This window comes from Callithrix jacchus, chromosome 10 (genome assembly GCF_049354715.1).
Source record: "Callithrix jacchus isolate 240 chromosome 10, calJac240_pri, whole genome shotgun sequence".
NCBI classification, from domain to species: domain Eukaryota; kingdom Metazoa; phylum Chordata; class Mammalia; order Primates; family Cebidae; genus Callithrix; species Callithrix jacchus.
In genome coordinates, this window is record NC_133511.1 from 91,525,658 (window position 1) to 91,543,184 (window position 17,527).

The 17,527-nt window shown below is 37.1% G+C and overlaps 1 long non-coding RNA gene across 1 annotated transcript in view; it reads right to left on the minus strand.

The window, feature by feature from the left end:
• The window catches only part of LOC118145469 (uncharacterized), a 156,534-nt gene extending 140,067 nt beyond the window's left edge, over window positions 1-16,467 (minus strand). The window contains exon 1 of the long non-coding RNA XR_008475196.2: window positions 16,324-16,467. This is a non-coding gene — a long non-coding RNA (uncharacterized LOC118145469). The remainder of the gene's footprint in view (window positions 1-16,323) is intronic.
• Between the last annotated feature and the right edge of the window lie 1,060 nt (window positions 16,468-17,527).

Genomic DNA, 17,527 nt, shown 5'->3' on the forward strand with positions numbered 1-17,527 from the left:
TGAATTTGGATTCACCACAGTGACATGCAACACATTTTGTTTTCCATTAAAAAGTGGGGAGGCAGAAGCTTTTTGTTTTTCCATCAGTTTCGGATAACTCTGACCATAGTTCAACAACTCTTTAGGTGACAAATATATGAGATGCTATGTTGTAAAGCGTATTCTTTAATTTGAAGCCCTCAGTTATATTAGAAAAATTTCCAATGCCATTATTCACATGACTTCTTCCTCTCATGCTTCTCTAAATGTAAGGCAAAACATTATATAGCATTTGTACCTGTAATGCCACATTCTTCTGAATTTTCTGAACTACATACAGGATGGAAAAAATAAGAGTTATCTAGAAAGATTATAAGAAACTCAAGAACAACTGATATATTAAACCTATTCTTATATTCCCCATTGTGTCAAACAATACTGGTAACTGTGGAAACACCCAGCTAATTCTGACAATTAGGAATTTTTCTATAAGCTTTTATTGAGCCAATTAACATTATAATTATTCTTTATAAATTATTTACTAAGTAACAATTTGTACCCTGAAACTCCAACACAGATTTATAAAATTCTGGTTTTCTAGGTCATTAAAAAAAACATTTGTTTGATTATCTGATTAATATGTTGTGTTGCCTGGAATACTATGTTAAAAAGGATTCCAAAGTCATTCTTATCCTTAGAAGCAAAGAGAATTGGGAGAGGTTAATGATGTCATCAATGGACATAGGGAAAGAATATGTGTTACTTGTGCATCAGTTATTTCATGTCAATTCACTTCAGTTTTATATGAGGCAAAGAAAGTTTCTGAACAGACTATTATCTAATTAGAATAATATTTTTAATTTTAGTATGTTTCCAAAATGTACTCTTGGCATCAATGTTCTGGACCTGAATTTTTATATCAATGAAAAAGAATGTTTATCTAAATAAACTAAAATTAAATCAGATGAACATGCAAACTAGCTAGAGTTACAGAACATTCTTTATTATACTCCGTTTGACCTGTGTTCACCACGTATTATTTTCAAATCTTGACAATATGGAAGAACATATAAAAACTAAGGTTGTATCTCCCCATAGTGAGCACACATAGTTGACAATAAAAACACTTAATTTGAAAATCTTTTGTCTGCATGAATTGATTTTATTAATATTTAACTATTCCAACACCAATAGCTAGTAAAGAGTATCTATTGTGTAGTCAGAAAGACAGTTCAAATGTCAGTTTTACTGTTTCTTAATAACATGGCCTTTGGCACATTAATTAACTTTTCTCAGCTTCAATTTTCTCTGGTGTAAAGTATAGATAATGAGAACGTAGGAAATTGGGAAACGGTGAGGATTAAAAGAATTAATATGTGTATATATACCTATTTCCTTTGTACTAAAAAAATTAGGTTCCCTGATTATTGTATACATACTCCCAATGCTATCTACCTGAATAACCTGATTGTTTTCTCTCTGCATTTTAGATATGCAGTTCTTTTTTGCCAGGAAGCTTTTGTACTATTTTTGTTGCCTGGTTCATTTCTTTTTGCTCTTGGTGCTCAGTTCAAACATCTCTTCCTCCAAGAAAACCTCCTATGACTCTTGGGCTTATTAACATATTCTCACTCCCATAGCATGCTGCACCTACTTCTGTTTACTCATTAGTTGCTAATGTATCTTTTTTAGCAATCACCCAACTATTTGTAGTTATCCACATCTTACTGTAATTTGTCCTCAGTGCCAACTACAGGGACTACTTTTTAACACATACTGCCTCTAATATTGTTTTCAATTGTACTTCAAAATGCATACTCACACACACACACACACACACACACACACACACACACACACATATGAAGTCATTGAATTCTATTCCACTGAGAGATAAGAGAAGCTGGAATACATGTAACCTGGAAGCTAACCTTGATTCTCTTTGCTTCTGCTCCTTTACTGCCATCTTCTGACAAGATCTATGTTTGCTGCTGGATCATTTGTCACTTCTCTGAGGCTCTTCTCTTTATGGGCTATCTAGACATCACCATGGAATTTGAACCAAGGCTGCTAAAGCTGTCGTTGTTGAAGAAGATATGCTTTACTTTCATATGAAATTCAGTGCTTCCTCTGATTCGTTTTCTTGATGGGAAAGGCTAGGCAATTATCAAAATCTGTTCTAGGAGTATTGCATCAGAATCAAAACTATTAAAATAAAAATATAGCACATTATTCAACGCAGTAGTTCTATACTTGGTGATTACTTTTTAGGTGTTGTCTTAAGAATCAAGAGACACAGACTATAGTCAATGTGAACTTGAAAAAGTCACTAGGTCTCATTTGTAAAATGATAAGATTGAGAGTGATTGTCTTTGATGTCTTTTAGAGGCATCAACCTTTTTGCATCTTTTTAATTTACAGGAGACTTCATTCTCACTCACCTAGCCTAGTGCATATGCCAAAACTTTTACCTTATAAAAATACACATTGATATCAAAGCATGTTCACATGACTAATCTCACACATAGTTTTAACTATCGTGTGAAATATTCAGGAAAAACTGCTTTTTTATATTCCAAAGTTGGTAGACTTGCACATGGATTCAAGGCTAAAAGCAAAATCTGGCTACTAGCCTGTGTTCTGCCTTCTTTCAAACAAATTATTTTTGTCCACTGTGACTATTTCAAAACTATACAAAGATAAACTTGCATATAAAAGCATACAACATGGGTATATATAAGAAAATATATGGGATGAGTCCACTGCAAAACTAAAGCATTTTTAAATTAAAATGAGTTATAAGAGGAATGTATATATAGATTACTTTCAATCTTATCTGTTTATAAAGGAAGAAAACAATAGTAAGTTTTCCTAAAAGTACAATACTCAGGCCAGGCACAGTGGCTCACACCTATAATCCCAAAACTTTGGTAGGCCAAGGCAGGTGGAACATGAGGTCAGAAGTTCAAGACCAGCCTGGCCAACATAGTGAAAACCTGTCTCTACTAGAAATACAAAAATTAGCCAGGCGTGGTGGCATGCACCTATAATCCCAGCTACTCGGGAGGCTGAGGCAAGAGAATCACTTGAACCCGGGAGGCACAGGTTGCAGTGAGCCTAGACTGTGCCATTGCACTCCAGCCTAGGTGACAAGAGCAAGACTCTGTCTCAAAATAAAAAAAAATACAATACCCAGTAAATGTGATATAAACCGTCTGATTCTGAATTATATATTTCTTATATAGAAATCAAGGTAAATTATTTACAAATGTCCAATTTAACCAACAAAAACTGAGGTAATACATGAACAATAGGAAATTGTACATAAAATCAGTCATGAACTTTCATAGCACACGATTCATTTTTTTATAGACATTTAAATGTTTTAATCAGAGATAACAGAAAAATCTCTATTGGAATCTTTGGTTAAAAAAAAAGAAGGGTGCATATCCTCTACATAAAATTATATAGTCAGGTTAAGTAGAAACAATTTTTTTGTTTCAACCATAGAGTTGCTTTACTGTGCAGGGTCTAATGAACAGAATTTATATCTGGATGATTAAAGACAATAAATGGTCTTTAAGTTACTAGTAACTGTCTTATGTATAAGCCCTCCCTATCTAGTACGGTTAGTTGTGAACATGAGAGCTGCATTGAAGGTATAATTATCACAGACCATATATCTAAATTTTTATTAAAAGTAAAACCCTGTTCTCATGATTGTTAATTTTATGTTATCATTAAAATATACTTTAAAAGATACTTCAAATTTTAGAGATAAATACTCAAATAAGAGCTCCTATTGCTATATAGCAAATCAGTCCAAAATTTAATGACTAGAACAAACAGGAATTAGAGTCATTATTATATTTTATTCTTCTAGAGGTTGACTGGGCTCAGCCACGAAGTTCTAATTAAAGGTGTCTCATGTGGTGGCAGGCAGAGGGGACTGAACTTAGGGTGGGCTTAAGGTTTTCTTCATCTGATTGCCTGGTGACTGAGGTTGGTTAGTACCTGAGACCTATAGCTGTGGCAGCCAGAACACCTACACATGTAGCCTAGCCTTCCTCACAGCACGGTAGCTGAATTTAAAGAGACCCCCTCCCAAGAAAGAAAAAATGTAAGCTGTCACATTCTTAAGTCCTGGGCCTGTAAACTCTCCTTGTGCTACATATCTATTTCAGCATCTGCTATTGTTCAATCAATTAGAGAGTTTAGCTTCAAGGAGAGGAGAAACAGATGCTACCTTCCAATGGAACAAATGTCAATTAATTTGGTGACTGTGTTTTGAAACTGTCAGAGTTGTTTCTCTGGTTACAAATTATTCACATACCAACTTCACGCAAACAACACTCATTTGATTCCAATGACCCCTATCCCGAAGTAACATCTCTTTGTGAAGTTATAGTCAAGCTTCATTGCTGGATATTGTCTATTTCAGGTCCACATCTAGTTGAACTTTGGGAATATGGCTCCTATAATAGTGATTTTCGAGTATAGTTTTGGTTTTTTTTTCAATATAAAGAACGCTGAACTAAAGAGACAAGTTATTTTCCTCCCCACAATCAACATGCAATGTTTAGGAAGGCATAGAATAACTTTCATTTCATAAGGGGGGAAGCAGATTCACACAGCAGTCACAGCAGTCACTCATCCTCAGAAATTTTAAAATGTTGCTGAGTATAAGTTTTCAATCTCTTCCTGAAGAGTCAGTCCTATTGCCTGGGAATGATTTTGCAAGGTTTTTGGCTCTGCCCTCTTCCCACTTGGTTCTGTCCTCTAATTCATCCTTCCTTTTTAATAAGAAATTACTTGTGTTTACTTCTAGGTTACCTCCTTGTTCAGCTTTCTTGCTGCAGCAGATCAAGGGGCCAAAGGCTTCTTTTCATTTTTATTATTGTCTCTGTACTTTTAGTACAAGCTGATAGTATAGCTACCAGAAGCTAACAACAGAAAAAATTACTTTTAAAATTTTGTAAGATTTCTATGAACTTAATTTGGGCTGCTGAATTAGTCAAAAGCCACAACCACAAATCTTTTTTTTTTTTTTTAAGATTAGTCATTTCCTACCTTGAGTTATCTTTGAAGTTGCTGTGAAACTGTATCCCAATGATTATTTTAAATTTTATTATTTAACAGAGTAGATCTGTGTGGCATGTTCTTAAGACCCTTAGATGATCCTTGACAATCTAAGTGTTCCCATGGGTAGTTGCATAAACGATGTCTTTTAAAAAAATGTAATTGTCTAACCTTGAATTTAATCTATAACCTCAAGCTGTTGTGCTCTCAGGAGATACTAGGATTGAGAAAGTTTAATTTTTATACCCACTAAATCCTGGCTTCATTTTATTTAACAGTTCATTTTTAGGTTATCTTTGCCTTCTCACATTTTATTACACACAGCAGGAGGAAAGAAGTCAAGTGGCGCTTTCAAGTATTCTGTCTAGAAATCTCTTTAGCTAGATCACCAAGTCCATAAGGAACATTTCCCATTTTTGACATTATTTCATAAGACCGTGTTGGGAAATTTCTGCCATTACATAACAAATGTCCCTTATCCTCTAGACTTATAACATTTTCCCCCCTTGAGCTCTCACTAACGACTTCCTCAAGGTCACTGAGGTTTTCAATATTATTTTTCTTGATGCTCTTTAGGTTTTCCTACTCTCCTTGAGACTCTTTGGACTTCAATCGGCCACCTGGACCCAAAGCCAATATCACATATTTTAGGCTGTTATTGTGGTATAAAATTCTAAGTACTGAAATCTAGTTGAGTTATCATTTGCTGAAGAACAAGTCAATTACAAATATATATATATATTTGTAACTGACATATATATTTGTAATTGACATATATATATATATATATATATATATATATATATGTATTTCCTATTTCCTGTGGTTCTGGGGGATGACTGGACTGAACCAGGTAGTTTTCAATAAATATGTTTCATGCAGCTGCATTTAGATAGTGATTGGGACTAGATTTATTTTGAAGACGTACTCACTTGTATAGAGGTTGATACTGACTGATGGCTAGAACTTTATCTGAGGTTATCCTCCAGAATTTGTGTATATATGAATTTATCACCGTTTGGGGAAACCCAAACCCAAACCCTATCCATACATCATATATCTGTATCTACATCTAATGAGTTAAAACTTTATACAGTTTTGCAGAGAATGTAAATAAAAAAGGTAATTTGAATGTGAATCACTGTGTATTTATAAAACCTTTCTACAGTCCAATTAAAGTTGAATTAAAATAAACATTTTAAATATGTATACCCAAGGATCCAGATGTTGAACGTCTACTCATCTCAAGAAGTTATACTTCAAGTGCACAAAGATATTGTAAAATTACAAGAGAGCACAAATAATAATTTTAGAAATGGTTACCTCAGAGGAGGGCCTAAGAAGTGTCAGGGTATAATAGAAAACTGTAGCCATTCACCATAATCATCTTTCCTTTCTTTGGACACATGTCTAGATTCCTATACTCTATGGCAAATAGGTGTTTATGTTCTTTTGAGCATAGAAGATTCACACTATAACACTTATAAACTTGACTCATAGACATTTCAAGAAATTCTTCTGATTCCCAGGCTAGATTAATACAGTATTCTTCCTCTGTGCTAATATGCTAATTTCACTCTCACTGTATTTCAATTGTTTTTAACCCTCTCTATCTTTCACAAATAACCTGAGAGACAAAATAAGTCCTCTATAAATATTTGCTGGATATAAACATTAATGTGACAAATCACATGAAATAATTTGGCTTATTTGTTTTGTATACTTTGAAGTGCCTTGCAAATTCATGATTTAGTATTTCTCTTAATGACAATAAATACACCTTAGGAGAATAAGACATCTTAGAAATTGTTTCTACATATTACAAAAATAGGAAAACAAAAAGAGAAATGAAACACAAGGGAAAACAGAGATCTCTCTCAATGGAAAATATATAATAGTAATGTCATTACATAAATATAGTAGAAGGAAATTTTTCTCATTGACAAAGTAGAGTAAAATACTCATGGATTGTACATCAGATAGGCTAAACTAGTAGTTTATCACTCTGACTTGCTAAGATGTAAGGAAATCATAGAACATCACAGATTAACTCTGTTTTCTTCTATGTTGTACTCAGTCTAGAAATGCCTATGTTCTTAGAAAGCTGCAGAGGGAAGAGAAAGGCAGGGATATGAAAGAGAATCGGTAAGGTCCCTTTCCAAAGAAAAGTGAATAATCAACAGCATCTACAACTAAAGTGGTACTAAGAATCTAAAGGCCCTAAAGTCAGCTTTGTGAGAAAGTTCTTTGGTTGGTGAATAACTCAAACCTTCATTTATGCATCCGTGTTTTTTGTGACCTTATTTGGATACTACAGCTTTCTCTTGAATTTTGCCATTGGCAAGTAAATATAATTTTTTAAATCCTAAGGAATTCACTGGGTTCCAGAGTCGTTCTTGACCCCATTGTCTGGCACAAAGTCCAAAGTCTGCTCTGTCCCTGCTCTGCATGGTATCAATGATTCTGGCTGCTATAGTGAGCACCATTTGTGCCTCTTGGTTTAGAGACACGAACAGCTCATATGACCATGACTATCTCCTGATGGACACAGTACTCCTTTGGGCACACAGGCTTCAAATTCATTGAGACCAAGATCATAGAAACATAAATCAAAAAATTCCTTAAATGAATATTAGGTGAAATAGTGATAGGGTCACCATTCTACTTCTTGATTCTTAAAAATGTATTGCAGCTATAAGGAAGATTGCATAATATATTATCCATATCATATTGGACATCATCCCAATCTCACTGGGTGCTTTCTCTTAGCTGATACCCTAGGTGAGCCTTAAGCAGGCCATCACACACTTCTCTCAAGTCAAGTCCTTCAAGACAATAGGGATAAAGTGATAGTTTTACTGTGATTTCAAGTCTTCAATCAACACATTAAATATCAGGGAATAAATTTAGCTTGATCTTGTTTATCCTTTCTACTTACATCCTTAAAATTCATTCACATAACATTTTTCTTCAGAATCATTCTGATTCAAAATGACTAAATACCCAACATTTTGGGGAATTTATGGCATTGATTATTGGTTTAGACCTTATATTTCTGGTCTGATTTATGCTGGTATCCAACTCACATTATGGGATGAGAGGACATTGTAAGAATACGTCCTTACTAGCAAAAAAGTTTTACAGAGAGTTGGAAATTCAAAATTCTAAGTCTTGTATGTCCTAAACAAATGTCCTCAGTTGCTGAATCAGGATCTCATTCCATCTTACCAGTATCACTTCAGAACAAGGGTCAACAAACTTCCTCTGTAAAGGGCCAAATAATAAAAATTCTAGGTTTTTCAGGCTTATGTTCTTTATTACAACTGCTCAACTCCACCGTTAGAAAGTAACTACTGGTAATAGGCAATTTAGTATGAATAAAATTACTTTACAAAAACTTTCTTTACAAAAGCTGGTGATAGACCAGATTTGGGCAGTTTGAAGTTTGCCTACATCTGCTTTAGTCTATCAGGTGTGGCAGGCTGGACACTTAACTGGTGCTGCAGTTAAAAACTTACCTTCAAGTCGTGGAATTGATTTTCAGTCATATCTACTACTGAATATAAAGCACTTAAAAACTGCTAGGGAGGTCCTCCAATTTTCCTTCTGTGTTTTCAGTTAGACGCTGAAGTTTGTTTTGTGTGTGTATACTCTCTAGTTTTGTCAGAAACTACAGTACATGCATCAACTGCTTTTAGCTATCATCATTAAGCTGAATTATTGCATGTGCTATAGACTCTTCATTCCTCAAATGTTTGTCCTCCACTTAAACTGCATCGGGGCTGGCTTTATAATTTCTGGGGCACAGTCGAAAATAAAAAGCTTCCCATGGGTTTCTCATTAAGTTGCCATGGATTTTGTTTTATTTTGTTTTGTTTTTGTTTTGCTATTAACTATCATATTTGCTCCAGCTTGAACAACATAGTTGTTCATGAAGGCAGAGCCAGAAGATGAGGATGAGGTGAGTAGTCGGCCATTTTCACTTTTTTGAAGGTTAACAGGTTTGTATTCAAGTGATATTACGTGAATTATGTTTTCATGCTTTGAATTTTGCATATATACTATGTAACATAAAAGAGTGGTGTTGAAGAAAGAATGCTAATACAGAAAGTGGACCCCCATCCCAAGTGCACCACTTTGGGCAAGACATCTACTCTCTGTGGAGCTTAGTTTTTTCATATGTAAAGTAAATAGCTTGAACTAGGTGACTTTAGGGTTCTTTTGATACTTAAATGTATGTACAAAGTTTTATAAAATAAAGTAATAGAAGGAATACCTAAATCACAGGTTAAAACTTCAGATTGCAAAGGTGAGCAGATGGAATGAGGATAAAATAGACAACTTTAACAACAAAATTTTTGACAAGACTCAGATAAATTTACTGGGCAGAATCCATCCATATAAAAATCAATCTATACTTGTGGAAAGAAAAATGAGAAAAATTGGACACCAAGGAATTCATGATATATCATAATCACTTTTTGACTTACAGGGATATCACTTTTCTGTAACTGCTTATACAGGTCACTGACTGATACCTGATGTATTAAAAATTCATAAATTTTTCCACACCACATTTTATTTTTTGACTGCAGATTTTTTGACAGGGGTGTGCAAAGAAATCAAAGAGGATTTCTGTTTTGGTTTTGTTTATGTTTTCTTGATTTGATTCAAAGTTTTTCAAAGAAAGTTCGATAATCTGCACTGGAAGAGTAAAGCAGTTCATATATCACTTTGAACAAAAACAGAATTGAAATCAAGGGGCGTGGTTTCAAAGGCAGGAATTTTCCAGCGCCATGCCTCCATCAACATCCCCGTCCAGGAAGATAAATTCCTTTGTCTTTCCCGCACATTCCAGGTGAGCTTCCTTGTTCCAAAAACCCTGCAGTAAGCTCTGGGAGGAAAGGGGTTCTGATTGTGGGCGGGACCGCCAATCAAATATCAAAGTCGAAGATCAATCACTCCAGTGGAAGTTTAAAAGAACTCCTCTCATTGGATGAGTACATAAATGGGGCGGGAATAACTCCAAAGTTAAAAACCCACTGCTCCTTACCTATATGGATTCCTCCCTTGGATCCTACTGGCAGTGTAGGGGCTCCCTCTCCTCTTTCTTTCTCTCTCTCTCTGCCTAATAAATTGCTCTTTGTAAAACTCTTTGGGTCCGTTATATTTATTCGAATGGTAAGTTCACTGTGCCTCCTGGACCCCTTCCCCATTCCTGGGCTAAGAAAGGTCAAGGACCTGGGCACATGGGAAAAACGTAGGGTGGGAGAACAGGAAGCATCTTTGGGACACTACCGCAGCTCTGCTCCTATCCCTTGGTCACATCTTTGGCGAGCACCAGGAGGGAGTTGAGCCCCTGCACCTCACCCAGGTTACATCTTCATTAAGATTTTTCTGAAAGTTTGTTGTTTTTTAAGACAGCAAAGGAGGCTAAGATCCTTCAAGAGGAAGCATGAATGCAGTGTTCTTCAAAATTACCCAGCCAGCAGTCTGGAGCTTTCCTGGTTTTCATGTTTGCTAAATTCCATAGATGTTCAGTTTTTCCCTTGATTCTGTGAAATACTTCAACATTCTTAAAACAAAAAACTTATCACTTTTAATAATAAGTTTATGTTAAATTCTCTGTTTTGTATGTTCATTTGCTATAATTAGATGAATTACAAAATAAGACCTAAGAAAAAAAATCATTAATGTCTACCAGAAGATTTGTTTTGAGTATGTCAGTAGGGATAGAAACTGTAGACATTTGGATTTCAGTTCAATATAAAAAAGAACTTTCTTTCACTCAGAATATTCCAAAGATGGAATGAACTGCCTCAAAAAGCAGGTGCCAAAACAGGAACTGGGTGACCACATTATAATGAAGTTGAAATTGTGGAGGGGATGCAGCTAATGTTATTGGATTATATTATACATGCTTCTTTTGGTGTTTAAGATACACTGAAGAGAAACCAACTGGCATTTATATGGTAAAGAAGTAGTATTATGAGCAGTGCCAAGTGACAAACCTACAGTTTTTTGTTTTTTGTTTTTTTTTTTGAGACGGAGTTTCGCTCTTGTTACCCAGGCTGGAGTGCAATGGTGCAATCTTGGCTCACTGCAACCTCCGCCTCCAGGGTTCAGGCAATTCTCCTGCCTCAGCCTCCTGAGTAGCTGGGATTACAGGCACGCGCCACTATGCCCAGCTAATTTTTTGTATTTTTAGTAGAGACGGGGTTTCGATCTCTTGACCTCGTGATCCACCCGCCTTGGCCTCCCAAAGTGCTGGGATTACAGGCGTGAGCCACCACGCCCGGCCAAACCTACTGTTTAAAAGGGGAAAAATTATGGATACACTAAGCCCTTTCATCCCAAAACTATATATTCAGCTTTAAATATTCAGGAACTACCAAAACATGTTCTTTAATATGTCATTATAACTTTGCTGAGTCATGAACTTAAATAATGCACCAAAAGAGGGTGGTTGAGAATAAGCCTTGCTTATATCATTGATATGCACCAAACTTTTATTTTCTGTATGCAGTAGTTTCCTTTATCTGTCTGAGAGTTTCATTTTTTTTTTTCAGTTAGACTTTACAGCCATTTAAGGAACAGTGTATGTTTAAATGATTGGAGGAATTTAAAATCTATTAGTGTCTCTGAAATTATTTCTCCTTAGTATCAAGAGATAATTCTGTTTTGATGATACTTCAGGAAAAATTGAAGCAACAGTTTTGGGTAAAGTTCAGGTTATATGGCATTAAGCAAAGGACAAATGAGGTGAGGTGATGAAAGGAAATGAGTGTTATTTCTGAAGTAAAAGAAGTAAATCCAGCTGTGTTTGAACCTGGCTTTCACACTGCATACCTGCATAATTGCAGAAAAGCAACTTCACCTTCAGAGCCACCATTTCCTTAGGTACACAATTAGGATAACAGCAACTAGAGCTGTTGTGAAATTTATAACCAATATTTGAGAAAAACTACGAATATTAATATTTGTTTATAATTTGGTAATGTAAATTATAAACAAATATTAGTTACTTTAGTTAATTTAATAGCGACATTAAATCTATTAGTAACATAGGAACTTCAGAGGGCTGGTGATTCAGTGTGAAATATGCTCACAATCCTGTCCTATCTTTCAGAATGTATAAGAAAGTGCTATGAAATCACATGGGCCACTACTGGTTTTAGACATATTTGTTGACTAAAGTCACTATTTTTATCCTGGAGTATTTGATTAGCTGTCATAATCACAGACAGATCAAAGGAAGAAAATCAAATATTTGAACCATATGGAGAGTTGCCTAGAAATATCAACTCTTCCAGGTGAATAGAGTAGTTATTAGTGTCTACATAAAATAGTTCAGAACTTCCTCCCACATCACTCTCTACATGCCTACTCCCAATAAGTTCTGGAATCTGGTAGTGTTTACATTTCATTTTTCAACTCAGGCATTACTGCATTACTGGAGCACTCACTCAGAGTCTACTGCCTTTCACATTGCCTTCACCTATTCAACCATTTATAATTTTCAATTTTCTCTCAATAATCCTGTTTCATCTGTTATTTCATAAAATGTTTTGTTCTGTTTTGTTATTTCTACTTTGTCTCATTTGTTTGAGAGTCTCTTTGCAAATCTCCTGGGACTTTTTGTTTTCCTCTATCCCTTTAATTTCTTTTTCAGTTTGTATTACTGTTCTAAACATAAGCACAAAATGAAACACAATCAATGTTTCAAATAATAAATAATTCATTGCAAATTTTGACTTCGGTAATGTAAATTACCTCTGTTTTCCCTAATGACAGGTCTCCATCCAGAATCAACAAACTCTCCAAGTTAGAATAAATTTTTTCTTATGCTTTAGTTTCTTTATATGAAATAAGCCTATTATTCTGAAAGGCATTACTGCTTATGAGAGGTGTAAAAGAATTTTTTGCAAATCTCATTTTAACATGTGATGATGGCAAGTTAGGAGTACCTACTTTTTAGCCCATTGCTAGTTAATCTCTTTCCTAGAACAGATGACACTTTCTCCTCATTAGGTGTGTTTGCTAGGCTAAGGTCAATAATAATTAGCATATCTTGTCAGCTACTTGGAAAATTTCCAAGTCATTAGCAAAATTATGTGCAATAATCTTCAGACTAAGATGATCAGACTTGAAGCAGATAGGAATCGTAAAAAGCTTGCTAAATACAATGAAAATGAAGAGATTATCTTTCTGGAAAGAAAGTTCGTATGGACATCTGTTTATTTCTACTTAATCAGTTCAACAACTTGAATTTGGGCCTAAGAAAATAATTGTTTGTATGTTTGATTTTATCTTTGTTTTCTAATTATAATTAGTTTTAACTTTGATTATATGAGGTGATGAATGTCTCCTGAGTTTCTCTCATTTTTTACCTTTCACAGGTTAGTCATGCTTACAGATCTCAATATGGACTGATTTGGTTCTGTTTTAATATTTTTAATAACGATTGTAACTTAAAAGTTCATACCTTTGGCTGGGTGTGGTGGCTCATGCCCTTAATCCCAGCACTCTGGGAGGCCAAGGCAGGCATATATCACCTGAGGTCAGGACTTTGAGACTAGCCTGGCCCACATGGCAAAACCTCATCTCTACTAAAAATACACACACACACACACAATAGCCAGGCATGGTGCACACCTGTAATCCCATATATGTGGGAGGCTGAGGCAGGAGAATCACTTGAACTCAAGAGGCAGAGATTGCAGTGAGCTGAGATCACACCACTGCACTCCAGCCTGGGGGCCAATCAAGATTGAGATTGAGTTGAATCTGTAATCATTTAGGAGAAAAGTTACATCTTAACAACATTGAATCTTTCAATTCATGGGCCTGGTATGTCTAAGTACTTTTCTTTACCATATATAGACACGCTAAACATAGTAAACTTACTTGTTAGCTCCATAAGCTTCAAATTTTTTTTATTCCCTAAGATTTATTTTAACACAGAAAAACATGCTATCTGCAAGCAGAAACACTTTATTTCTTCCTTTTTTAAAGACCATGTCATCTGAAAACAGAAACTCTTTTATTACTTCCTATGTGACGTTTATGTTTCTTGCCTTAATTTATTAACTAAGATGTCCAGTGCAAGGTTGAATAGGATTGGTGAGACTTTCCTGCCTTGTTCTAGATCTTAGAACAAAAATACCCTGTCTTTCACCATTAGTTATAATGTTACCTGTAAGTTTTCATTGAATGCTCTTTTTAGATTGAGTTTCTATTCTTAATTTGTAAAGGATTTTTATTATCGGCCCCTGCACTGGAACCAAGAGATGAAAAACAGAAAAAGAAAGTGAGTTAGAGTTTGTGGAACTAAACTCTATTTCTTTCTGATTGCAGTAACTATAGTTTCTATACAAATTTTAAGTAATCTTGTTGAACTATAAATTTCAAGCTATCATTTTCCTGTATAAAATCCTTCAACCATGTACCATCTTCTATTGGATGAAATCTAGTTCACTTTGAATGATGCTTATGGCTCTCAGTACTATGGCCTTGGCCTTCAGCTTCATGTCATTTCTCTTGATTCTACTGAATGCATTTCTGCACTCTTGCGGTTTGAACTCTGTGCACTTTTTAAAATGTTCTATAGCTGTCAACTCCATTTTGTAACTGCTATTCATTTTGCCTGCAATGTCTTTTTAGTTAGCACTATGGGGAAAACTTCTACTCCCTTAATTTGAAACATCTCTATGAACCAGTCCCGAATCTTCCAAACCTTACTGTAAACATTTTTCTCAGTGTACAATGAAGCAGAATATTTCCTTGACCCCTTTGGAAGACTCATGACAGTGGTGCCTCATTTACTCAGCCCACCACTCTGAATTCCCCATGGGTGGAGGCATTAGTTGCCCATTCTGAGAGAGAGGGAAATAGGCGTCCCTTATTTCCTTTCCCTCCTTCAATGAAAACTCAGGGTGTGAGGAGAAAGAAAATAGGCATCCCCCTTTTTTTCTTCTGTGGTTTTATACCAGAGTCCCAGTGACCTTAGATGGATGCCACCCACGTGTGCCATTATGGCCTGCATCTGTGAAGCAGGGAGTCCCTAGAGAATAGGAGTTATCCACACTCACCTACACCTCCAACCCCGCTACCGTTGGCAACCTTTGGGTTCTCCAGGGCCTAACCTATGCGATGGAACATCACTTCCTTCCATGAAGAAGGGGCTTAATCAGCAATAATTAGCCTGCCAATTTACACTTTGCTCATTGCCTGGCTTTCCATCCCTCAGATCTTGTTTTTCTTGGGCTTCAACCAAAGTTTAGAACTGAGTTTGGAAAAAAAGGTGTCTCAGTGGGTGCATGAATTAATTTAGATTAAGTCCCAGGTAGGTTTTGCCAAATTTGCAGTTATTAGCCCTTGGGGTCACTCCTTTGTTGTTTCCCTACCAAAAGCAGGGTGCTAAGGTAGGAAAGAAAACCTCCTCACATAGAAAATGAAAAAAGAAAAAAAACAACTTAAGTGCAACGGGGCTACTTGGGGGAAGAACCTCTTGCTCAATGCAAATGGGTTCCTTTAATTATATCCTTCCTCTAGACCAAGCTAGACCCCTCAGCCAGGGGTAGAAAGTCTCTATGGGAGCATTGCGAGCAGGGACAGTGAGCGGGAAACACTGGCCAACTGGCCGTGTGGGGCCCCTGAGACTGCCCTGGTACCTAGGAGGCAGCCAGGGTTCTCTCCCGCCCTGCGTGGGTGTTGGGCGCAGCTGCAGACACACCCAAGAGCCCCAGACATGGGAGGAGGGGGCGAGGAGGGGAGCCACAGGGCACCACCCGCGCCTGCAGCTGTTGGGGTCGGAGTGGAGGTCGCACCTCTAAGAACAAACGGAAATCACATTGTTTTATATTCCATATCTGGAACCTAGTAACGTTTCTGCCGTTTGTGGCAGAACTCCTAAGATTATAAAAGAAGAAATAGGCGCTATTTTCAACTGTGAAAGAAGAAAAGAAAGATACCATAGAAAAGTTTGGGGGCCTTGGCCGATGCCTTAATGCGCGGTTGGGGACGCTACACTGAGAAGGGGCCTTGACCAGATGCCTTCAGTTGCCCCAGTACTTATTCTGGTCCCACACGTCGGCTAGACGTCGGTGAAGGGAAACAAAGACAACGTTCCTTTCACCCGAAAGAAGAGATGTGGCCAAGTTACACCCCGTTTTCTGCAAATGGCGTAGCTCAGAGGACAGTCTGAGGAAAAGATGTCTTGGAAAAAAGTGAAGAGACAGATCCTGCAGATCCGCATTTACTCACCCTTCTGACGAATGTTGGACAGCCCCCCAGATGAAGCAGGATATTTCCCTGACCGGCCTCTTCTCGCAGACTCCGCACTGGGCCTCATTTATTCAGCCCTTGCTGGAGCGAGCGTGCGAGCAGGAAAGGCGGGAACTAGAGAGCGTAAGCGCTGGAACCGGCTGCCACTTACGCCGGAAGGAGCGAACGCTGTGTGAGTCCTGAGGCGGTGTCCAGCTGAGGTACTCCGGAAGCCCAGAGGGCTGTTACAGCGCGCTTTCAGCGCTGCCATCCGTGAATGGCTGAAGTGTTAACAGCTCGGTGGGCCCTTTGCCTCATCGCGTGGGGCGGATGCCCTCCAGCCGCCAGTGAGGGCAAAGGGTCAGTGCGACAGCATTTTGTATCTTCACTCGTAGCTCCTGAGCTCGTGTCTGGCCATCCAGGGAAAATGAGGTCACACGAGTGAATTGAAGCCTGGTAAACGCGAAAATTTTATTGCAGATGAAGTGGCTCTCAGCAGGAAGGGGAGCTGAAAAGAGGATGCCGGTAAGTAATCTTCCTCTAAAGTCCACCCATTTTCAGCTAGTTTCTTCTCCGAAGTTATGCCATCACGCTGTCCCTCAAGGCGCTTTCCTCTGACATCCAGCTCCAGTCTCTGACATCCAGCTGCTTCTCCTCTGCCAGCTGAATCTGGGGTTTTCATAGGTACAGGATGGGCAGGGCAGGGCCATGGGTGGTTTAGGAAAAGGCAACATTCAAGCAGGGATATATGGATATAAGTTCTTACTCTGGGCTGCGGTTTCCAGCTTTTCTGCTAGAGGGTGGGATTTTCAACAGGGACTTGCAGTTTTCTGCCTAGAATTTCTCTGCCTCCTGTCCCTATCACAATGACAATTACTATTTAACTTCTTAAAGGATTTGACCCTAGATATTTCAGCTGAGTCATGAAGTTTTAACTTACTGATGTCTAACAAGTGGCACACACTGACAGTTTAGAATGAATCATGGAAGGAAGGAGGCAGTTTCCCTGGATTTGCGGAGGCTGAGAACCAGTATCTTGACAGAAACAGTCAAGTAGGGTTAGCTTATCTTTATATTTATACATAGAAATACCTGAAGGAATCTGAACTTAATAGAATTATTAACATCTGATTATTAATTTTGGACCAGTATGAAATATGTTTAAAATACACATTATCAAAATAGAATTAATGCAATTATTTAC